Raw genomic sequence first — 26,032 nt, 5'->3', positions numbered from 1 at the left:
ATTTTTGATAGTTAAATTAATTTATTTTCTGTTTCATCTTGGTTTTCTGAGTACATTTAAGTGCCTTGGACTAGGTTTACTTCATGTGGTAGAGAGGCAAAGCGATCCTGCAATGAATCCAGAATATGAGGCTTGACTGAGCTTGTACCAAAAGTTGCACCCAGTTTATTGCTCATGGGTAAAGATTCATTTAGGTCCTCCTGGAGATAGAGGGTAGCCCTCCTTACTAATGTAAGCTGGGGGAAAGATCTTTGTTCATTGGTTGTTTACTGCTGATTTGTCACTGGAGACTGTGATTTAAACAGTACCTCTGCTTTCAACATGACCATCTCTCAGATTAGCAAAGCACTCGGCAAAGGAAGTTATCATTGCCCTGTGTTTCAACTAGTTCCATGTCCTGGTCTGCAGGAATCTCCAGCACACTCCTGTTCCTTTAGAAAATATCTTCTGGTAGGACTTGTGTGTATTTTTTTTCATGGATTTCCCCCCACCACCCTGTAATTTATTTAAAAGAATAACTGTTCATGCTCCTGCTCTGCTGTTGGAAGCATCCTCAATCGACAGCACGCTGTCGATGCTGTGAGAATCTCTCTGCAGCTCACAAAACTCATGTTTCATTTTGTCCTGGAACAAAATGAACCACATTTCTGAAAACAATGTATTTTGACAGATGGGTTGCTCTGGAGCCAGCTGCATCGAGTAGCAGGATGCCATGGAAGTAAGCAGCTAACAGGGCACGCTTATGTAGGTCTGCATGTGAAGTCAGTTGGTGAGGATAAATCAGTTTGACTAAATCTGGTATGCTGCTTGATTAAGACTCCCAGGCTCCAACAGTGCCGGTGTGCTGAGAAGGCTTCTCCCTCTGGAAGCAACATAAGTAAGAAGTTGTTTCTGAAGAAAAACTTTGAAAACTAGATAATATTTAGACCTGTCCATGTCCTCACAAATGGAGTCATTAAACTTTAGTTGCTCCAGCACTGATAAACTATGTTTCTGAAATGTTATCCAGAAGGATTTTAACTGCCTATTGACATTTTCTCATAGAATAATTTAGTACCATTAGACTAGACTGGAATGGAACAGAGTATTTCAGTTGGAAGGGATTTACAGTGACCTTTAAAGGCCATCTGGTTCAACCCTCTTGCAGTGAGCAGGGAAATCTTCAACTAGATCAGGCTGCTCAGAGCCCCATCCAACGTGATCTTGAATGTTTCCAGGGATGGGGCACCTACCACCTCTCTGGCCAACTTGTGCCAGTGTTTCACCACCCTCATCATAAAAATATTCTTCCTTATATGTAGTCTAAATCTGCCTTTTTTTTTTCTTTTCTGTAGTTAAAGGCCATTACCTCTTGTCCTGTTGCAACAGGTCCTGCTAAAAACTCTGTCCCCTTCTTTTATACAGGCCTCTATATTGTCTGTCTGGAGCCTTCTCTTCTCCAGACAGAACAACCCCAGCTCTCTCATCTTTCTTCTTAGCAGAGGTGTTCCAGCACACATTGCCACCTTATGTCCAGCTTTTCATCCACCAGTACCTCCAAGTCCTTCTCCAGAGGGTTGCTCTCAATCCCATTATCCTCCAGCCTCTATTGTTAGTGAGGATTGCCCCAGCCCAGGTGCAGGACAGTTCTCCAGTTTGTCCATACCCCTCCTGATGGCATCCCATGCCTGTGGTGTGTCAACTTCACTGCTCAGCTTGATGTCATCTGCAAAGTTGGTGAGGGTTCACTTGATCCCATTGTCTATGTAACTGATGAAGGCATTAAGCAACGCTGGTCCCAGTACAGACTTGTGAGGGACATTACTTGTCACCAGTCTCTGGCTGCATGTCAAGCCATCTCTACATGCAGGATGTGCCTTTGGTGAAGCCATACAGGCTATGTCACATCATCTCCCTATCCTTCATGTGCCTTAGCACAACTTCTAGGAGGACCTGTTTCATGTGACCAGGCACAGAGGTAAGGCTGACAGGCCGGTGGCTCCCACAGTCCTTCTTTCAAGCCTTTTGAAAAATGGTCAACTTGTCCAACTACCTGACCACTTCAGGGCTGACCAAACATCACAGCATTGTCCAAATGCCTCTTAAACACTGACAGGCCTGGGTTATTGACTTCCTCTCTTGGATCTGTTCCAGTGTTTGACCACTCTCTCAGTAAAAAAATGCTTCCAAACGTCCAGTCTAAACCTCCTCTGGTGCAGCTTTGAATCATTCTCACATGTCATCACTGATACCTGGAGGAGGAGATCAGTAATAATAGTTTGACCACCCCACCCAGTCGCCCAGTTCTGATTTGATGGGAATAGGGAAATAAAATGTAGACTGCTTTCACTAACCTTAGCTGGCAGATTTAAAACTGAGTAAAACTGCTGAGTGTCTCATTTACAGGGTGTTATCCTGAAGCACTGAAGTACTGACAGATCCTTTGACGTCTTTTACAAGATACTTTGCATACAAAAAGTTAGAGACAAAGGCCTAACCCCCATGAAACCTGCTGGAGCAGGTCAAGCTAAGTCAGACTTTCCAGGCTGTCCTCTTATGTGGAAAGGAAAAGGAATGAGGGGTTGCAACTTTTTTCATTTGATTTCTTGTATGATGAAAACCTGTGTTGTGAAACTCTCTTTGGAGACTCTCTTTCTGGTAGTGCTTTCTGAGCCTTTATGCATTTTTTTTCTCTTTCTAACAGTTCTCATGAGCCATTCCCATTGTGCATGGGGTAATTTTTCACTGAATTGCCACAGAGATTTTCTAAGGATGCCCCAAGCTTCTTGCGCATGTCATGCCAGTCTGTCTAGATTGTTGTTGTTGTTGTTTCATATTATACAGAACAGAGGTTTGGGTTCCCCAGATGACAGAAGGATTTTCACGCAGTCCTGAAACACACAGAAAATGTGGTGAGACGAATGCCGATGTCTTATTGTGATTCAATTTGGAAGACTGGGCATCAAGCTGTTTTCTGTAATTGCCAAGAAGAGCAGCATTATCAGCAGCACCAAATCATAAGTACAGGGATTAATATTCTTAACAGTTCAGTTGTGAACAAAACCTAAGTTTGTTTAATTGATACTGCAGTACTTCAGATATGTTAAAGACAGTCACCAGTGGCTGGCTTTCTCTTGTGTGCAGGCATACTTTACACAACATGTCACACAGAGGTAAAAATAAATCCATGAGATGCATCATTCATCATCACTCATCACTTCATTTGTACTACCACCATTTAAACCTCCTCACTGCAGAACAGACAATAGGTAACTGGGATGGCTTCTCCCCTGAGTGATCAAAATGTCACATAAAGGTTTAAGACATTTTTTCTCTGCCTTAAAACGAAGAAGGCAACTTTGTGAAACACAACATTTTCCTGGCTCTTTAATAACACAAATGGAAATACCTGGGACTCAGAATAAATCTGAATAAAGAATTCCAAATCTGAAGTTGCTCAATATGCTATTTCCTGGGCAAATACTATGATGTAGGTGAAATGTCAGGAGTGAAATAACATGCTCAGGCTTTAAATAATGCATGTTTAGAAAAATGCCCAGATCTCATTCAGGTTCTTTTCTTTTTCATTCAGATTTCTTGTTAAATTCAATTTCCCTGCAAACATTTCATTAAAAACAAAGAAAACCCACTTGGCATGAGCCTTACCATACTCACTGAGTTTAACAAACAGACCTCAGTGAATTTAATCTGGGAAGTAGTTGTCACTATTCAGTGCCCATGAAATGACACAGCCCAGCATGTGCTGAAAGGCTTCTCACTTGCACAGATTGAGAGAAGACACTAAGGATATCTGACAGTATTAATCACTGGAGAGGCAAATGGTGAACAAGGACATCTTTGTATTGTTCCAACCTTCTCTCTAGGTTCTCCTTTTCCATTTCCTCTTTCACTTCTGAGTTGCTGCCTAGGCTGCCAGCTATTCCCAGCTGGAAGTTGTCTTTTTGTATGTACTTTTTGTACTGGGGGTCCTCATAATCTGTTGAATGGCTGCACCTGCAGCTCTGAGTGATTGCAGATGGAATATGTATTAGGGGAAAAACACCTTCATGTCATAAATAGCCACAGTTTAACCCATCAGGCTTCAATATTCTATGGTCACAGGAGAAAAATACTGCTTGTGTGCACAATGGTTTAGTAAGATCTGCATAGTTTGATTTTCACTTATGGATAGCAACATAGTCCTACATCTGTGTTCCATTTGCTCAGCCTTAAGGTAGGAGCAGGGTCACATTGCCCCAGTCAGTGGGCAGTATGCATTCAGGTGTGATTCACATTTACATATGCTGAATTGTTTCCTGGCAATGTTTTATTCACCATATGGGTAGACAAAGTTGACTAGGCTCCTAACACAGGCAATTAAAATTAGCTGAAATGCATCCAGGTTCTACTGTAATACACACATCAACCCTTTCACCTCTTTTCCTCCCTCACAAAGATGAGACAGCTATAGGGAACACTGTGCTCCTCTGCAGCATTTCACACAATACCTGCTGAGAAAGCTTCCAACTTTCACAAAGGTCTCCTTTCTGAAGCCTGCTCTATAGCCACGCAGTACTTGTAGGTGCCTGGATGACAGTCCTAGCATACATGTGGTGGTAGATCTTTGTGGTGAACTGTGGAAGCAATCTTGCAAACTGGATTTCCTGGGGCACAAACCTTATGTCAGTAGTTTTCTCACTTCCTTTTACTAAAATTAGGCAAAGAAAACCCAGCAACTGGTTGGCAGAAAGTCAAAGTGTCAACAGGACGTGTGTTAACACACAGAGTAGAAGGTGCAAATGGTCATCTTGAATATAATGCTGCATGTCTTGTAGTGGCCACAGCAGATGAATCCAGGGAAAAATATTTAGAATTTCAGATTGAGTAAGGTCATAAACCTCAGCCACTGCATTCAGTGCCTATTTAGCAGCTCAGAAACAAATCAGGATTGATGGCGAGATAGATGCCTGTCTTTAATGCAAAATGTATTCCACACTTAGTTATATATGACTGAACTATTGATTTTACTTGTATCCATCAGAATTTAGCTGCTCTTTGGCACGTGTGATGTACCCTAATCATTTGTAGGCAGGCACATGCCTCTTTAAGACTCGTTTCCTGTGTAGATAATATACTGCACTTCCCCGGAGACCTTATATGCATATCACAAAAGCCAGCGCAAACAGCAAGCTTCCCAATACCAAAACAAGTGATTAATATTAATTCCTATACTCCATTTTTGTCAAAGCTTTCAGAATCAGCATTTTTTTTTTATCCTTGAAGAACATAAAATGGGGATGCAGGATGCTAGGGTGCCTGTGTAGCAGGCTACTTTTATGCCAGATGTTGATATTTTTTAACTTGCATAAAAATATGGTATATCAGCAGGGTTTCTTTCCTCCTCCTGTTTTACTCTAAACACTCTTTCTCATGTTTTTTTTGTCCTAAATTTAAGAAGAAAGGCAGGCATCACATAGTCACTGCAGATGAGCTGGTATAGCTAATACACTGCTTTAAAAACAAGTCAACAACAATATGTTCCTGACCATATTCTTATATAAAACCAAATCATGTGCTAAGACTCTTTCATTCTCCTTCTCCTTTCATGTATCTTGCCTTTTTTCCTTATTTGGCAATGCCTTCAGCATGTGGCTGAGATGAAAAAACTTGATGTACACTCGGTACTTGATAATAAAGGGTTTGCACTTCTTTAGGAGCTTTTCAAGAGCTAATTAGAAGAAAGCAGCTGATATTTAAATGTTCCACTGAAAGATTATACTTACTAAATTATCATCTGAAAGACTTCCTGAGCCACACAACTACAGTATTAGAATAAGGATTTAATGGCATTATGATTTTTACGATAAATAACCAAATAAACTCTGCTCTGCTGTCTTGAAAAAGCTAATATATGGTTTTCAGCTTATCAGTGGCTTATCTTGCAAGTTCAGTATAAACACTGGAATCAACCACAGTAGAAACAATAGAATTTGTTCCAGTGAAGATCTTTTTTCTTCCTAAATGTTAATGACACACTATCCTGTAATTTATTTTGTTTTAAGGTAAATTTAGTGATTTGGAATTCCATTTGTTTTTATTAACTCCTGAAATGTCTGCTATACCAGTTTTATACCCATTTCTCATTGTGTGGAGCTTTTGAGGTCTGGAAACAGCAGTGCTGCACCTTTGAAGCTAACCTAGTTGTGCTGTACTGAAATGTGTTTGTTCAGGTGATTTCCACTAATGGAACTTTTCAGATACATTTCTGTTTCTAGGAATGGAAATCTTTCACCAATCAATTTGAAGGTAACAAAATTAAGTATATGAGCAATTACATTTGTCTTATGTGAATAAAATCACTTCTGACAACCACTAATAGTGACTCAGGTGTGATGTCACTGGTACGGGATAAGGGCTGGAATACTGTCCTGGCTTTGTTGGGACAGGATCCCAGGCCAGCCACGGGCTGCAGGCCATTAGCAGGAGAGCTGACCGTAGCTAGCTCACAGGAGTATCCTAGAGCATGAGAATCACCCTACATATAAAGGAGGAAGCTTGCTGGAAGAGAAAGCATCTTTCTGGAGCTTCCTGATTGGGCTTTCTTCTTTGGTGCCTTTTCATCCCTTTCCTGCTCTTGAGGACTGCCTTCCTGGACACTGTGAGTGCTGCATTTCTGCTGGGCTGAGTATAACTTTATATATTTTGTACTGATACTGGTACCAGTTTGGCTGTTTCATTAAATCCATTTTCATGTCACTCTGTGGGGCTTCTCTCGTTTTCCTGATTCCCCTTCTCTGCTGGGTAGGGGCCACTGGGTGATAGATTAACTGCTGTAGTTTAGCCCCAGATATGAGCTAAACCTAAACAGTGATATATCTACTGGTGCTGCTGTTCTCATCAATCTTTGTTAAAAAGATAAGTAGTAGTAGTAGTGCTTCAGTAGTAGTAGTGCTTCTCGTTGTGGTAGTTTAGGGGCTAGGTGCTTTTAAGGACCACAGAGTGCAGACCTCCAGAAGTGCCTTTCACTCCCATAAGTCCTGCATCCCTATAAAACAGGCTGCAAAACCAGTTTTCTTCTGTTTTCCCTCCCTCTCTCCTCCTGGGAAGGACACACAGGCTCTTATCTCTCTTGGCGGGGCAGTGAAGCCTGGGCAGCCATGGCAATGCTGCCAATTAGGCCTGGAGCAGCCTAATTGGAGCCTGGAGCTGCCAAACTGAGTTTTAACTGTGTCATAATGGTGTGGTATGGAGGTTAGAGAGGCTGTGGGGGGCGGCATGAAGTTCTAGATTGCTAAGCCTGGTTTAAAGGGAGGTTTGTGTGAAGTTTTGGCTTAATGAGCTTCTGACAATAGATTTTGGTGTATTTTATGTGCTTTGTACTGCTTTGCATTGTAGTTTGTAGTTGTGAATAGCATTTCCATTTAAACTCTCCAATTCTCCCATCCTGTGTGTGGAGCGTTTTTCTTCTGCCCCTTTTGGAAGAGGTAAGAGGTAAGGGAGCAATCTGTCTCATTCTAAACCAAGACACTCGTGCAGATGACTTTCACAAGCTACTTGATAGGAAGTACTTCAAAACACTGTTTAAATTTGCATGAATTCATTTTAAAGACGTGAAAATGTAAGGAAATCGGATGTGAGCGTTAATCACAAGCTAACGCTTTAGTGCCACGGGTTTTAGGTCAATATTGGTTCCTGGATTCTGAAATGCTCGCTTTTATAGAGAGCTGTGCTGTTACAAGGGAAAATCCTTAGTTCACATCTCTGTGTTGTGGATTAGCCCCACTGCAAGGCTGTTCCTTACTTGAAGACCCCTGTACAAGTAGTAGCTGGCGAGATAGCTCAAGGTACACACTGCTGACTTTTACATCACAAAGGCTTTCCTGAGAATTGTGTGGGCACAGAGAACGGAGATTAAGCTTTGGTCATAAATCTGGACTTGTTAACACTTAAACTTTCTGTGCATGGTAATGGAATAAATATGGAAAGTATAAAAAGGTGAATGCTGAACTAAAAAAAAATATAGAAATGACTGTTATTTTTTTTCCTTAAGTATAAACATGCTGAATTATTCAGACCATAATGTGGAATTATCTCGAAACCTACCCGTGATATAGCCCTGTGGAAGATATAAAGCCTGAAATCAAAACCCATTAAAAAAGAGCATTTAATGCACTGGAATATTTGTAAAAGTATGGATTGTTTTATTGTGCATTCTTTTGTTCTTTGACTTCCCACTGCTAGGTAGGAAGGAAAAAAGGCATTGCAGAAGTTTTTATCAAGTGCCTGAGCTGTGGCATCTGGACAAATAGCTTAATTTTGCGTGGTTCTACATAATTTCAGTCACTTATCAACCTGTACCTTCCAGAATTGTCTTACTTATGGTTATGAATGCATGGAGAACCATTCAGACAATGAAACTTTAGCTTGCTGGAGGAATATTCTGTAGTCTCTATGGGCTACTTGCCAGACGTTTTTGTCCCAACCGTGGAGGCTGAAGGGAAACTTTGACCGCTCCTGGAAATTGTGTGTCCTAGTGACACAGTGCAGGACTGTCTGTAGCATTTAACTCTCCTTCCTGGCTTGTCACAAAGGAAGATTTACATTTTTAAACCCCTGTCTTATAAAATCTGTTTCAAGCACTGCACAGTTTCAAATCACCTGTGACATTCCCTTGTGATACAGCTGCATTTTAGCTTTCCTTATCCTCACACTCCTTTCAGAATGTCACTGAGGAAAGGTTGGGATTCTGGAATTCAGTCTATGGCTTGTCTTTCAAGGGCAGTCCTACTTGCAAATGGTAAACTGCTGCTTAGATGCAACTGGTATCCTATTATTAGGCAACATAACTGGAAATGATTTGTGAGGGCTTTTTTCCTACCAGAATAGAATTTAAGGAAGAAAAAGCTATGCCTGACAGTTCATTTCCATTACTAAAGGAATGTGACCACCTAAATGAATAGAACTTTGCCTCTGTCTGTTCAGTGTATTTCCTTGTTGCTTCTTGATGGTACCTGAGGTCATGTTTTGTAGTCCCCAAATGATTACAATGCTCTCTCAAAGTGGCTACCCGTGTTGGGATTAGAACCATTTACCATCGTGTCCAGTCCATGCTGCAAAACCTGGGACAGTGATCCTTAAGTTGGTGTAACACAGCATTTTTGTGGTGCTCAAGGGTTACCTTCTTGACCATACTCACCACTTGATGTTCTGTGATGTCTCCTCCTTCCTCCTCTGAGACCCAGAATATTTTTAGATGGTACAGGTTGTTGGTTGGTTGGGTTGGGTTGGGTTTGGTTTTTAACTCTCTACCTCTATTACTCTTATGGTTAAGATTTCTGAAAGTATTTTTTCTCAACTTCTTGTCAATAGCTAAAATTTCACCAATTTTTCAAATCAGGGATTTAGATTATGACTCTCATTCAAATCACTTCTTGAAGTAGGGGATTAAGAAGCCTAATCTTAAAATACAAAATATTCTATATTATTTTGTAATGGATAGCAGAGGCTGCTAGTTTTACCTGAGGCATGTGATGTTTCTACTGCAGGTGTCTCGAATGGGAAGCATAGAGACAGCTGAAAACTCTTCCAATTCAAAATATTTTCAGACTGAGTTTGAAGCATAATTGAAACACGGGAGTGGTTTTCAGGTGTTCTTATTCACCTTCAGTTCATTCAGAATTCTTTGTATCGTCAAATCATAGAATGGTTTGGGTTGGAAGGGACCTTAAGGATCATCTAGTTCCAATCCCACTGCTGTGGGCAGGGACACCTTCCACTAGAGCAGTTTTCTCAAGGCGCTGTCCAGCCTGGCCTTGGACAGTTCCAGGGAGGAGGTACAGACAGCTTCCCTGGGTGATGAGTTCCACTCTCTCACTGCCCTCTCTGTGAAGAATTTCTTCCAAATATTCAGTCTAAACCTACCCTGTACCAGCTTAAAGCCATTCCCTCTAATCCTATGATTTCAAGCCCTTGTCCAAAGTCCCTCCCCAGCTCTCCTGGAGTCCTTCTTCCAGTACTGGAAGGCTGCTATAAGTTCTCTCGAGAGCCTTCTCTTCTCTAGGCTGAACAGCCCCAAGTCTTGCAGCCTGTCCCCATGGGGAATGTGCTTCAGCCCTCTGGTTTAGCACTCGTGTGTGTTAGAATTGAAGTGTGAAGAATGGAAAGCAGAAGATGCTAAGTTCTTCCCCTTTCATTCTGTTAAACCCAGCTAAATTTTTTTATGCTCAGAAATGTTACTTTCTATAATGTCTTACATACTTGCCTTCACATTAAATAAACAGCATCCAAAGAGAAATGCCATGAATCAAGATGTAAATAGTAACTCTAACCACAATTGCTGTCTCTAGATAACTAGAAGATGGGGGAGATTTGCTAGTACCCTTGTGAAGAAAGCTGACTTCCATCTGAAGGCTGCCTTGCCACAGTTGTGTTTTTGAGCTCATTTCCCCACCTTGCTGTTTTACTCTATTCTTGTTTGTATCTAAGGACTTTTATTAAGTGTTGCTAAAATAAGTTTATTAAAGTGGTATTCTACTGTGCTAGTGGTGAAAGTTAGCTTTCATTGCTCCCTGAAGGGGAAAGCAGACCAGTAATTGAGGTGTTCCCCTTGCTGTTCTGTGAACCTTGCAGTGATGTATGAAAGGTGTTTTGAATTATTCAGTGTTCCTTGTTAGTTATGTTTCTCCTTGGTTTCTCTGTGTAGCTGATGTCATTTGTGGAGGTGAGGTTTTGATTGTGTGGATAGAGCTCAGATTTGTGGAAAAATATCTTTCTTTTTCAGGTTTGTAACATTTAGTAGCTAAGGTGTTCCTTTGTCCATGGTTCTGGAGATGAAATGTTTGGGAACCTTTTGAAAACATCTGTTGCTTTGTCATACTTCCTACACTGACAGGGGAATAAAACTTGCAGAGCCTTGCAATAATGCTGATGTTTGCAGTCCTTGGCATAATTTAATGCTGAGATCACAGAGAATGCTTAGCAGGATGAGCAGTCCCATGCTGCTTTATTTGAAGTGACCTCTGTGTATGGGTGCACCCATTTCTGGAACTCTGCTCACTTACATGCTACACTCCACTGCACAGCTCTAAAGACCATTCATAAAAGCAAAATTCATGATGGACAAATCTGGAGGTTTTGAGTAACTCTTTCATAGAGTTAACAAGTTTATTTTAGTTTGATTAACCTTAACTTACTAGTGGGGGAAATCTATTAGTTACTTAATCCTGAAGCTATCTACTTGCAGGAACGGCAGCTGCACCTGCCCACATGTGCTGCAGGAAGAGCTGTTAGGACAGCCCCTTGTGGCGTAAGAGCATTCATTATATTAATGTCATGAAACACCCTGTCATTTCTGGGAATATGGGCTAGTTAATTTTTTTTTATTAGTTTTTCATTATTTAATCCCTCATCCAACAGGCTAATGAGTTATCTTTTAACTTTAAATGGCTATGTAGTGTTTATATCAGATTACAGCTATAATGGTGCTATTTTCTAATGTCATCCATCAATACCAATCCCACAAAGGTGAACAGCAATATGGCCTCAAATTGATACTGAGCAACAGGGAATGTACAATTACTTCTGGAATTGCTTGTCACCTTGCTTGTTGCTGATCTTCACAGGTGGAGTGGATGTATTTTCCTGCTCTGTCAAGGAAGCAGTCATCATACACTTACAGACCTTAAAGTAAAGGAAGGAACACTTTGTCTTTCAAAAAATGCAGAGAACATCCCTCTGTGCACGGAAACAGTTTTCCCTTGTGTATTTTCCGAGTACCTGGAGGAGAAGGGCAGCTGCATTAGGCTGGGTGATCCACTGGAGTACATGTATTCTGGGTTTGGCTGGCACACAGGCGATTTTCCTCCTGGTAGATTGTACAGGGCTGTGCTTTCCATTTAGTGTGAGAATAATGTTGGTGACCCAGTAATGTGTTTATTTGTTGATAAATAGTACTTGTACTAAATCAGGGAGTTTTCAGCTCCTTATGTCCTGCCAGTGAGAAGACTGGAGGGGCACAAGAAGCCAGGAGGGGACACAGCCAGGGCAGCTGACCCAAACTGGTAAAGGAATATTCCACACCATATGATGTCATGCCTGCTGTATAAATGGGCCACTGCTCAGGAGCTGATGTGGCATCAGGCAGCAAGTGCTGAGCAGCTGCACTGTGCATCACTCATTTAAAAAATGAGTATATGAAACATTACTATGATCATTTCCTGTCCTGTTAACCTATCTTTGTTTCAACCCACAAGTTTTAGGGGTTTTTTGATTCTATCCCCCAACCCCCTGTGTCAGGGCAGGCTGTGTGGGGCTAAGTTGCTGAGTAGGGTTAAACCACAACAGCACAGCAGAGAAGGTCTACCATTAAGACTACCCTGATGTCTCCTTGAAAGAACAGAAATCATACTTAGCTGAAAACTGAATGTTTCCCAGATGAGGAAATAAACACTTTTTTTCTCTTGGTAGACAAAAATATTTCTTGTGGTATAATTGAGCATATTCATCAGCTTGTGCAAGATTGTTATAACTGAGTCTTACTTCTAGCTTTGCAAGGTCACCTTGCTCCCTAATGGAGAATTGCAGTGAAAGCCAAGAGCCTGAAACTCTATTTTCAGATTCTTCCACCAACCTGCTTTTGCAAATTGTCTCAGTTTCCTCTATTTCTTTCATGTGTGTATGTCCATTTTTCCTGTGCACTCTCTCACAGGTAGGAAACACTTGCTTTAATGCACTATCTCCAGACTTTGTTTGGACTCCTCTCTTAAGCACCAAATGAAAGCAAAAAGGAGAAGATGCAGAAATGTCAACATCTGGTTGTATTTTATATTGATGACTAATAGAAAGAATACAAAACAGTAAGATGCATCAAATCCTTTTAGGGTGAGAATCTCAGCTGTGTTTCAAAGATAATTCTCCAGTAACTGGTGTGAAGTAACTCTCCTGCTTCCATATTAATACTTTGCAGCAGTTGACATTAGTAGTCTGATTTTATTGTTCTTTCTTAACCTGAAGTAGCACATTGTCTTAATTTTCATTAATTTAAACCTGTAATAAGTTATATAATATTGCAGTCCTAGTGAACTTCCTGCCCAGTTCACGGCTCCATCTAGAGTGATTTGGCTTTATTGATATCATATTAATATGAAGCTGATGTGGAGACCGGTAGGTGTGCCACACCTACCGATACTAGCCTAAACTGCTTGACTAATGTCCTACAGGCAAGGGTGAGAGTGTCCCTCTGAACGCTGAGAGCTTACCAGAACAAATTCTGCATAAATCCCTTTTCATTCCTGCATGGTAAATCAATTCATGATACAAGGGATGTGCAGAAATTCAAAGCTTGAAGAAATTCTTGGATCTTTTTGTATGATGAAGCAGAAATGGAGCAGAGCTTTTGGGGCAAAAGCTGACGGAATACCCAAAATACATGCACATATTTTTCAACCCCAGACAACAGAACTCGCAGCTATGCTTTATCCAGAGGGATGTAAATGAATTTTGGAAGAAAAATGCAGCTGTTCCATTATATAAATGTCCCTGCAACTCTGACTGTTATACTGATCATATTTGTATCTGCAGTCATCAAAATGAAGCACAACCTGTTAGTAAGGCTCGCTCCACGTGAGGTGGTTCCATAGGCATCCGTCAGTAATTCACAGCCTCTGCCACGCACGCTGCTGCTTATTTACCAGGGAACTATCATGATTACTGCTCCCTGTGGCAGCAGGGCTACAACCTCCGGTACCTGCCCAACAGCACCTTTTTAGATGTTTATCCCAAGGAAGGATGTGTCCCAAAATGTTCCAGTAGTGTAACTGCTGCTAAATTCTTCTGGGCAGCTTTACAGGGGCCAAGTGCTACTGTACTGCTACTGTACTGCTTTGTGAATTATTGGCTGGTTTTATGGGAGTAGAGAACAGTTTTCAAATGTTTCTAGTTCAAAGTCCTGAGGCAGCAGGGAGCAGACTGCATCATAATCTCTCCATTCTATAATGTAAATGCAGGAAAAGAAAGTTTGGTTTTTTACTTCCTTCCTGGACTCTTCCATTTATTTTCTGACACACCTTCTCCCAAAATGCCATTATGCCATCTATTACCACAGGCTTGTGAGCATTTTAGATCAATCATGTTTGATTGTGGAGTTTTATTTTCACTCACTCTACATGCCTAGGAATAACAGGGAATCAGAAGGCACGTTCTGATTATTAGTTGTAATCTTTGTTTGAAGATACCCATTCTGATGATTGCCATCCTTTCCATTTCACAATGCAACTGTGTTAACTGCAGACCGCTGGCACCTTCTGTTTTACTCTAGCAGCTGTGGGAAGCAGCGGAACTCTGGCATTCTTCCGCAGCTCTTAGCCCTCTGGATTGGTTTTATACTTGTGAACACACTTAAGCATGTAAATATCTATACATAGGTAGCTCAATACAAAAAATTAGCTTGTTATTTTCATACTGTTACTGTTTTAACCATAATCTCTTGTAAACAGATGAAGGAAGTAAGGCAGAAGATGTAGGATCCAAACACTTAGGGTTGACATTTCAGTTCAAATTAGAATTTCTGTGTAAAATTGCTTGGTTAGGAGACTGAGGTACTTAGGAAATCAAAGGAAGTTTTGAAGCGTGGTTTGACATGGGAGCGATGTGTTAATATTCTGGTCTCACAAAGCACACAAATGTCACTGATCAAAACAGTGTTGATTGTGTCTCACAGCTGCTTATGCCCATCCCCACGAAGAGAGTCGTGGGAAATCATTCCGAAGGATTAAACCCACTGCTGTAGTACCTTTTTAAACATTGTAAACCATTGCAAATCAAAGGACTGTCCGCAATAAAAACACTTCGATTGTGAATGATTTGAGTCGAATATGGATGGATTATTTAAGCTATATTGTAATACAGATGCTTAATAATGACAGTGATGAGCACCACAACATTTTCTAAAAACTAATATAATGCACTTGAAATCATAATGTAATTAATCTTGTGGGTATGAGGCTGTCAGTCATGTCCTAGGCAAAATCTGTGCACTTGAAACCCTCTACTATCTACTAAGATCTTCACTCAGTTTGTAGTGAAGTATTCAGTGGGTCATAAGACCTCTGTTTGGCTATTGCTAATGAGAGGAATTTCTTTCTGCTTTCCAGAGAACTGCATGACTCAAAGTTTGAGCAGCCCTCACAGCGCTGTAGCTACTAAGCATTTTCGTTTTCATGCTGACACAAAAATTCTGATGTGGAAAAAAAGAAGCTAAAATGTTTTCTGACCCTGAAGTATGAAAACATATGGCTGTTATGAAAAGCACAGTGTTAATTTCAGGTTGCCCAACATTTTATAGAGTAACAGTTGAGAAACACCACTTATTTTATGTGATTCTTTATACTCTTTGAATACTTAATATCAAGTTGTTTTAAAGCCATCTATGGGTTGAAGTCTGGTGTGCAGCACCCATGGCACAATTTGTAACATGGTAGATTCAATTCTTCAATGAAGTTAGTCACAGATACAAAGAATTATTCATCCTGTACTCTTCACATCTTGGAGGAACTTGCTGATGTGTAACAGCATAATTGTTTTTCCCAGGTGTAACTATGCATGTAAGGTGACCCAAAATAATTAGCCATTTAAACTGCAGATTAGTTGATCTGCTGGCTTGGTTTTTTTCCCTCTTTTCCCATTAACCAGAAATCTCTACTGACAGAAAAGAATGGCAACTCTGCAGTTATGAATTGAAACTGATAACAGCCCCACTCATCTATCCAGGTAATGATCTTGCCTAGAGGTTATCAATAATTTATGTTTTAAGGGAAAGATAGTAGCTATGAACATATCTCAGGGATAATTAAGATATTATCATATCTTCTCTTAAAGGCATAGAGAAAGTATAAAGAAAAGGTGTTTGTTCTGGCAGGGTCAGGAAGCAAGCATGCCATTTAAACAGCAGCAACATGAAATGGATTCTGAGGCAGGGGGGAAAGAAGTGGAAAAAAGCTATTTACTTCTTGGCTGTGATCGCTGACAAGATGAAACAGTGGGCAACACTGTAATGAATGTTTACCTGTTGGGTATACAGAAGCTCTGAAAAAATAAGATCAATGTTATAAAAATATTATTGATTTCAGAAAGTGTTCCTCTGGAAGCAGAAGAGTCGAGTCTGAGAAGTGAAGGCAAACTCCTGTCTGTGCTCTGAGGAAAGGGGAGTAGATGGGAAAATTCAGAGAGCGGTCAAGTCTGCCCTGTTGCATGAGGCTTTTCTGCTTTACTTTTTATGTGTCTGTTTGGGATTGGGTTTGCTTGTTGTGGTTTTTATAAAGTGCAGAAAAATGTTAGTTACACCCAGAATTTGTTAATATTTGAATTCATTAGAAAGGCTGCGCTGGGTTGGTCTGCCCAAGAGGTCTGTATTGTTCAGTGTCTTAAGCGGGTGAGAGCTGATCCAGAACTGAGAAAATATATATGATGGTGTTGTCCCAGTCTCCAGCTTTTCAGCTAAGAATTACTGTGGTTAAAATGATTTATTCTACTAATTGTTTATTATCATTTCAGTTTTACCTCTCTTTAAGTGATTTGCTTACTACCATCTCTGTATTAAGATTCCCTACAATGGTGCAGTGAAGATTCTTTTCTTATTCAGCTCTCCAGTGGCATTTTTCACTTCATGCCTCTTTCTTTTTCCTATCCTTGCTTCTTTTTTATTGGTTACTTTTCTTCTAAATTAGGCTGACATTAGCATACTTACTCTAGCTGGATTTTATTTACATGTCTTTGATCTTCAGGCTTTCCTGAAAAACTGGGAGGAACTGGTTTCCAGTTAGTGTTGGAAGGTGAATTTATTACTTAGCTCATTAGACTCAAGAGGAGTTTCTCTTTTATCTGTCCTTTTTTCACACAGCAATCATTCCCCCTTTTCCTTGCTTAATTTCATTTCACTAGGCATTTGAAATTTCTGATGACAGTAACTTGCATAAAAAGGATTTCTGTTGCTAATATTTTAGTGTATTCTACTTTAACAGGGACTGGGAAGCTCACTAAAGAATATGTCAGTTCTTTCTGCTCACTGCAAAGGCTTCTGGGCAAATTAATGAGTTTAACGCAATTATGCAGTTGTAATACACAAGCAGACAAACTGCTTAGGGGTCTCAAACATAATTGGCACAATTTAGATGTCTAGGCATCGGTCTCTTTTGCATTTTCGGTACCTTGGAAAATCTGAGAGAGCTGCATGAAGTGGCAGCCTTGACACAGGACCTTTAGAAACTTGACCTTTTCTGGAGTGGCAGCTCTAAGCTTGTCAGGATACCCTGGGGCATCTGAAATGTTACTAGTCTCATATGCACAGCCAGCTAAGTTCCACCCCAGATCTTCTATTTCATGCTCTGAACATGCTGTAACTCTTTGATGTACAGGCTTGTTTGCAGTGTTGCATACCAAACTCTAGGGCTGGGGAAATACTCTCGTGTGTTGCCAGTATCTCCCAGCACACCTAACACCTAGGGTTATGTGAAAAGGCCCTGTTTGCTTTTAAGTGTGATTTTTTTTGTAGCCTGCATGGTATATATATGTTGTCTCAACCATTGCCAAGGAAGAGATGTGATACTGTAAGCTCTCATTAAAAGAACAAACAATACACCATTAACAGTAATGGACTGGTTTCAGTCATCTATTGTGCATACAGGTAGGCATATGGAGCATCAGTGCCTTTCTGACTAATTAGGCATTTAAATAGTGGCAGTTGTTTGTGAAAATAAGTGAGAATTTAGTGTCTGCACTGCTTTAGGAATTGTCTTAATTATGTATTGTCAAACCTGTTGTAGGAAGAAAAAAATGTATAGAATCATGGAAAGTCTTGGATTGGAAGGGACTTCTAAGATCATCTAGTCCAGCTCCCCCTGCAGCAAGCAGGAGCATCCTCAACTGGATCAGGCTGCCCAGAGTCCTGTGAGGCCTTGAACACCTCCCTGGGCTACCAGATCCAGTGCTCTACCACCCTCCTGGTAAAGCACTTATTCCTAACATCCGACCTAAATCTGCTCTTCTGTAGTTTGAAACCTTTGTCCCTCATCCTATCCCCACAGGTCTTTGTACAATCTCTCTCCATCCTTCTTGTAGCCTCCTTCAGGTACCGGAAGGTCCCTGGAGTGTTCTCCAGGCTGAACAACCCCAGCTCCCTCAGCCTCTCTTCATTTTAGTTGTTTCTTTAAGAAAATATGTATTTGAATTTTATGTTGCTTTAAGAAGAAACTTCCTGATCACAGAGGGATAGGGGCAAGTGTATTTTCTATTTGTAGTGCATGCTTAGGTGTCTGTATATACAGTGAATGCAGATACAGAATTTGAAAGAGTAATACCAAATGTCTAATAGAGTAACTTTTCCCATTTCCATATTAAGGGAGGTTCTTCAAACCTTCTTGAAGGTGCTCAGCACGAACAGAGGCTGCCCAGAAGAGGTTGTGGAATCTCCCATGGAGGCTTTAAAAAATTTCCTCTGTGTGATCCTGTGCAACTTATTTGTCAACCTGTTTAGCAGGGAGATTGGATGAGATTTCCAGAGGTCACTTCTAAACCCTAACATTCCATGGCTCTGTGAAAGCTAAAGGCTTTAGCCTCCTTAGTTTCCTACATTCCCTGAAAGCGTTAAGAAATAGAAATGAAAGTAAATAAGACAGGAATTATCAAGTCATCTTAACCATCCAATTGATTCAAGACAAGATCAGCTATTTCTGACAGGTGTTTTTCTTACACACTACGAGGATTCAACCTTTTTCTCCAGTCATCTCAGGCAATCTGCACCAGCACGCTGTGTGCTTATAAGTTTCCTTCCCAAATGCTTATCGAAATTCAAGCACTCTGCTCCTTGTATTAATAAATATGTAGTTCCTCTTACTGCAGCAATCTCTTTCTTTAAAGACTGGTACGACTCGTGGTGACTCCTCCTCTCACTAGACTAAATGAATCCCTATGTTGCACTTTGGAGACCACTGATCTTCCTCTTGTCTGTCTCTCTTCTGGATGCTAAGTAGTCACTTCAAAATTTTCAACTGAACAAAACTACTTTGCAGCTGAATTATTTTCAGCTGATATTTCCTCTAGGCAAGTAGCCCCCTCTTTTTTGTTTTTATTCTTTTGTCACCAACCACTGGTCCTACAAAAGTGTCCCATTGAATGCTGTATATGTAAATGCTTAGAGGAAGTCTCTAAGAAGTTGGGTTTTTCGTTGCATTTGCTGACAATGTTGGGAAAGGAAAAAATAAATGGGAGGCAATGCCTTCAAGTCTGATTGAGTCTGGCTGAATTGATGCTATCTCTGTTATCCATGATCTCATTCTTCACTTCTGTGTCAAAATGCAATTTCTGAACCTAAAGCTGGAGAAGCAGAATTCTCTCAGTGACACACTGTTTTAAATCGAGTGTGTGACTTTACTCTTCACACTTGGAAAGTAATTTTAGAGACTTCAACAAACAATCAGTTGTGCAAGTGTTGAAAACAACAAAGACAGTAAAACATTTTACTCAAGCACAGTGCTGTGGAAGTCATGGCAAAAATTAGTTGAACAACAAAATCAGTTCTCTCTTGGACTGTTTTACTTCTGATGATAATGATAGAGTCATGCTAATGATAGAGTTATGCTACTTGAGAGTCCTGGTTTCTTTTTATCTGTTGACATGCAGTGGAGGATTTCCAGCTGAAAATTATGCTTTGAGGGAAGAAGTTTGTTTGAGGGAGAAGTGAAATCTTCCTGGCTCGCTTGCAGTTTCATTTCTGATAGTTTGGTGGGAGAACATGACTGGTGGTGGTGGTGTAAAGCAAATAGTACTCAGATTCGTCAGTCCCATATATGGTATGTATCCCTCCCCCACTGGAAAAAAAAAAACACCAAAGAAAATAAGCAAATAAAACTAAAAATAAACAAATAAAGACGAGCAAACAAAACCCAACCAAACCCCATCTTGCATCACAAAACTTTCTGATGTACCCTAAATATTTCCTACTTGTACTGCTGAATTGTGGGAAAGAACTGCAAGGAGCCCTCAAGTTCACTTTCTGATAAATCATCTCTTCATTTGATTCTTGCATGTATAGTGTGCATGCTAGACCATAGCTTTACCCACAAGCTTTCTTGCTGCCGAGTGAAATAGCTGGTGTTTTCAAATGTAAGAGTGCTGCAGCTGTTCCTTCACTGGAAGCAGTAACGTGTTTTCTTCCTTTCAAGTTTCTTACTGTTCCCATGAAAATTGTCAGGAACTCTAAGAGTTGTCCTGGTTTGCTCAGAAATGTCTCAGTCATTGTTGAATTCATTGCTCAGTAATACAGCAGGCAGATGTTTGGATACAGCCTTTTAAGTCATGTCTTGGGGGGAAGAGGGGGAGGGGTGGAAGGTGGTGGCAGCTGAAGCTGTGGGGTTTTTCCTCAAACTTTACCTGCAATGAGGACAACGGTGTGACCAGCAAGATCATATCCTGATTAATGACAAATATGTTTGCTTGGCTTCTAGAAAATGAAGATGGAGGCTGCAAAATTTGCAGACAGTTCTTATTATAGAATGGTTTGTGTTGGAAGGATATCTAGCTATCTAGATATCTAGCTCCAACCCCTAAACCATGGGTAGGGACACCTTCCACTAGATCAGGTTGCTCAAAGCCTTGTCCAGCCTGGCCTTGAACATCTCCAGCGAAGGGGCATCCACAACCACCATGGGCAACTTGTGCCAGCGTCTCACCACCCTCACCATAAAGAATTCCTTCCTAATATCTAGTCTAAATCTACCCATCTTAAACCCATTCTCCCTCATCTGATCCCTACTTCCTATATCTGGAGTGTTTGAGGAGGCTGCAGAGGGGGAGGGAAAGTTCAGGCAGCTTTTTCACAATCGCAGCTGTGCTGGCTATGGCTTCTGCTTCGGGCATTTTCCTGTTGTTCTGATGTGGACAGATATGTGTCTTTGCATGTTCTCAGGCTTGTATGATTGATTTTTATTTTATTAAAGACAAAGGAAAAAACCCAACCAAACCTGTGCTGCTCATACAGCAGAATCCATAGCCCTCTGGCAGTTAATTATGTGGCTCTGCAAACTATATTCAGGGAGCTTTTTCATTTTTTTGCCTGTGTTTTCACAGGCTTTTCGTGAGGCTACGATGTCTTTATTGGCTACATTGAGTATGTGTCAATGGAGCTGTTTTTCATGCTGCATGAGTTCGCTGATGCTGTGGTCTGCTTTTGGCAATTATAAAAGAGAGCAGTAACATTAGTACCACAGAAGAGGAACAGCACAGGACACAGGAGTGAGAGAGAGCAACTACCACACGGCCTCTCACATAAGAGTTGTTAATAATGGATTAGGATCTGCTATGAGCTACTGAGATAGGTCAGACAAAAATGATAACCGACTGTGCGGTAGGTGCATGGCAGAAACTCAGTTTAGCATTGCACAGTTGATGGTATCAAATACCATACATTACAGTGCAACTTTGGGGTTTATAATTCATGGGAGAGAATATGATCCTTATATAGCAAGCAAACTGTTTCATGAGGCTTTCAAAGCAGATGTGTAAGGGAATTTGGTTGGTTGGTTTTGGTTTTTGTGATAGCTGTTAACGATTTTAAGTTAGAAAACTGTAATCAGAAGGCTGGGGTTAAGAATGAACTATCTAGTGGTACATAACTCACCCTTGGCAAACCACAGAGGCAGCGTACCTAGTGTTAAATCAGCATCTCAAGAGCTTTTGCGCCCGCATTACCAAAAGAGGTGCTCTTTGGATGGGCAGAAAGGAAAACCCCAAGAGTCAAGCCAGCTGAAGTGGCCTTCTCTTCTTACTATTTTTAAGTGGAGACAAAGTTTGGAAGAGCGCCTACTGAAGAGGCACAAAACTAAACTGAATTGTTTCCAGGTAATGTGTCACTGAGAACCTCTCAATGTTGTAAGTAGCATGGTTAAATGAAATTGACAACTGCATGTGGCTGTCTCTAAGAGATTAATGTTAGACCTCTCTGTCACTCCTAATCGGCACTATTCATATGTTTTCAGAATTTTGATTAGTGCATGGCCCGATATATGATGTTCTAAATGGCTGAGTCAGTTCTTACTAATGCCTTCTGAAGTGCTCACAAACATGCTTTAGTAGGTTTTGCTGAAAATCATGGAGTCCTTTTGAAACGTCTCAGATGAGAGTCTGAGGTTGAGGATAATTCATTCGGAATATAAGCATGGCTATTTTAATTTTGCAGCGCAGGAGAGTGTTGTGCAGTATTACATTCCAGATACCACAAATGAGGTCTTGTTTATTCTGCATTATCTATCTTCTTTTCCATGATTGCATAAAAGCAAATAGAAGAAAAAGTATTACTTGTAAACATAGCAGCTATGGGGAAAAGTAGTTTGCCAGTCACTGCAGCAATGTTTGCAAGACTGAGATTTCTCGCCTCAGTTCAGCGTCACGATTTAGCATCCCACAATAAACTGAGAAGTAAATAAACGTGTATTTGGAAAAAGTAAATGCAACAAAGTGGTATCTCAATGTGACTCATTAAGTGCCTGGGCAGCCTAAAGTCTTCTGCTGACTTCAGTGAAAGCAGAATTTCAGTAATCTCTAGGCCAAATGCTGGGGCATTTGTTACCAGTGGTGCTAGAGATTAATATAACAGACTGTGTGTAATGCTGTGTGTGTGTCTGTTTTCAACATACTTCGTAGTGAACTTAGTTTCTCCTGTTACATTAGTACTCTGATTGGACAAATTTGTTCTCATCAGTGCTGTTCCTTGTAGATGGACAGTTGTAATTCATGCACATAATGGCATCTTGTCCTAAGTTAACCTTCAAGCAGATATCCTTTTAAACTTCAGAAGACAAAGCTGCAGAAGCATTTTTTAATGAGGAATGGATTTTATTACAGTTGTGGTAGCAGTGCTTGAGCGATAAGTGTGTGGGTCATAACAATCATTCACAATTCCATTCTTTTCAGAAGCTTCCACTGTTTAAAATTAAATGCAGGGCAGGCTTTAATAAAGGATAACTTTAAAGAACTCTTGTTCTGTTCATATTCAAAATAATCATTTACAGAAGGAACTGCTTTGTACTTAGTTGGCAGTGTTAAGCAGATGGGGAGAAAAGGAAAAGAAAATCACAGGAAATGCTTTTGCTTTCCACCTTTTCTTGCACATGTCTTTATTAAACAAAAAAGAAAGACCCCAAATTCTCTCTGTGACGTAATTTACTTGTCAGGTTTTCATCACATGAGCCAAAATTCTGTTTAAATATTCCACAACACACGTGACTGATTAAAACAAACATGCAGATTTTCCTTCTGTCATTAGTGTGTGCCACCAGTGGAAGCAAAACAAATGATGAAGGAGGCAACTTTGTGTGTACATCTAAAAGAGGCAGATCTCAAATATGTTCATAGTCAGCATGGAAAAACCTATAGATACTGGGATACAAATAAATTTGCTGTTACAATACAAACAAGACACTTCACGATGCCTTGTGAATTTTTGTGATGTGTGTGAAAAAGATTTGTATAACCTGTAGCAGCTTGGTACTGAGTTTGAGTGTAGGTGACTGAGTCTTAGGAGGAGGGAAAAAGAGGTTGGATTCGTATGTTGCATAATCTGAGTTTGGGATGAAGAGCCAGGAATTATGTTGAAGTGATGATAAATTCCAGGCTTAGGTAGCAAAGTTGAAAAGAAGGATGAATTACAAAAGGATCTGAGAAGACTGATGGCTGATGGAATTTCATATGAATGGCTGTAAAGCAGCGCGCCTGGTGGTGAAGGCTGTGAACACTTTCAATAAGGTTTACTCTAGGTACCTAGGACTGAGTCAAGACAGTTTCCAGATAAGATTTCCACAGTAGTGCTTAAAAAACCAACTCCTAAATGCAAAAACTTATACCAGAAGTTAAGGAAAAGAGCACAGGAAAAGGCCCCAGAGGTCCAGAAATTAAGATAATATAGTGACAGGCAGGAGTTAACCTTTTTAATGGTGTAACCTTGAGGGAAGAGGAAATTGTGGGGGCTTCATCTCTTGAAGTAAATAATGGGGTGATGTATGGGGGCCACACATCCTAGCAGGATATGTCTGGTAAAATTAGCCAAGAACATCTTTGGGTGCAACAGCCAGAGCAGACAGAACCCTGCCTAATCTACAACTACCAAAACGTTCCATCAGAATTAGCTGCTGGAGAAGGTCAGAGCAGCTGTGTCCTTTGGATAAGCTTAGGATGCCAGGTGGTAACACCATGAAGATGAAGTGGAGATAAAGGTACTGATATGCCTGGTACCCAGAGATATCACCTGTGGGTATGGTCCACTGCTGCAGTAGGGGAAGTTCAGGCTGAACATTTGGAAGCATTTCTTTGCTGACCAGGTGTCCAAACAGTGGAACAGGCTTCCTAGAGAAGTGGTCAATGTCCCAGGCCTGACAGTTTTTAAGAGGCATTTGAACAATATCCATAATTATGTCAGCCCTGAAGTGGTCAGGCAGTTGGACTGGATAACCCTCGTTAAGTCTCTTCCAACTGAAGCATGATATTGTGTTCTGTTCTTGGCACTGTCATGATGCTGGGGCTAGAGGAAGGCTCTGTTTCAAAGTTTGCTCTACGAGGCAGTGCAGATTTCAGTTAAGGAATTGCAGTAGCTCCTATACAGAGGAGTGGATGATGAGCTGCCAATGGGAAGTAGTGAATGAAGCCCTTGCTTTGCTTTGCCTGCACAAACAGCTCTTGCTTTAGCTACTAAAGTGCCTTTATCTTAACCCACAAGTTTTCACACTTCTACCCTTCCACTTCCCTCTCCCATCCCACTGGGGGGGAGTGAATAAATATCTGTGTGAAAATTAGCTGCTGGTGGGGGTTAAACTGCAAGAGCTTTTTTTGCAGCACATCATGGATCTTATCATGATTTATAATACCTGTGAATGGGGAATTAAGTTTATTACTGCTTAAGTAATTTTTTTATTAAACAAAAACATTTATCTTTCCTTACACTCTGAAGGTGAAAAAAGATGTGACTTCATCATGACTTAGCAAAGGCATGCAGTCAGATCAGCCCATTTTAAAGACTTTTACTTAAGATTTGTTTGGAGATCAACATATAGTGATAGGTGATTGAATTTATTGCTTCAGCAACCTTGGTGATGAATCAAATTGTCTTCTCACACTGAAGTTCAGCCTGCCTTACTCAGGCCAGGATGGCTGCCTTCTGCTGCTTGTCATGCTTTACGGACTTGGAGTAGCACCAGGGGCAGAAAACAGCACCAGTGATTGCTGTAGTTTTACTAACTCCAAGTGTTTCACCTGCAATAACACTCCTTTCTAATAGATGGATGTTCAGCCTGGAAGCAGCCTGTTAGGTGCCCTCTTCCTGTGTGCATGTTTTTGGGTTGGGTTGTGTGGGTGTTTTGCTTTTGTTTTGTTTTGGGATTGGTTTATTTGTCTGTTTGGGGGTTTTTTGGTGGTGGATTTTTGGTGGGGTTTTTGTGTGTGTGTGTTTTTGTTTGGTGTTTTGTTTTTTTCTTCTGGTCAAGAGAAATTGCTTCCTTATTGACAACCAAATGAGATTGCTTCTCGTTGTGCTTCATAATGTGTTTGGAGCTCTTCTCACCTTATCTCAGCAGGCATTTAGCAATTACGTTTTCAAAACCTGATGTTTATAGAACTGAGAAGTTGTTCATTGACTAAATAAAGTCATTCTTGAACTTCTCTACTGGTGAATATAGGCATTTCTTTCACAGATGCTATCAAGATAGCAGCAATTTTGACTTAAAGGTGACATATGCTGTGCACATGTTGTATTTTATGTCCCCTTTTCTGGTCTTTAGCTTCCCTGAGCACCTTGGAGAGTGTATTTAGCTTCTGCTTAAGAGGAGTGCCTGCCACAAATTTTGCAGGGTGGAATTTTAACAGGGAGGAGGTAATTAAGCATTTTCCTTTTCATGTAGATTACAGCTGGTTGCATGCAACATGCTGTGCCACCAGTTGTATACAAAAAATGTGTTATTTTGAGGCTACTTCATATGAATTATGTTTGAAAGCAGCCTGACATAGTAGATCTTTTCTT

The 26,032-nt window shown here is 40.6% G+C and overlaps 1 protein-coding gene across 3 annotated transcripts in view; it reads left to right on the top strand.

The window, feature by feature from the left end:
* The window catches only part of DLG2 (discs large MAGUK scaffold protein 2), a 1,098,948-nt gene that overhangs the window by 573,828 nt on the left and 499,088 nt on the right, over nucleotides 1–26,032 (top strand). The window lies entirely within an intron of this gene.

This window comes from Dryobates pubescens, chromosome 10 (genome assembly GCF_014839835.1).
Source record: "Dryobates pubescens isolate bDryPub1 chromosome 10, bDryPub1.pri, whole genome shotgun sequence".
Classification (NCBI taxonomy): Eukaryota; Metazoa; Chordata; class Aves; order Piciformes; family Picidae; genus Dryobates; species Dryobates pubescens.
The sequence above is the reverse complement of the archived record's forward strand: the minus strand, read 5'-3'. Positions and strand labels throughout refer to the sequence as shown.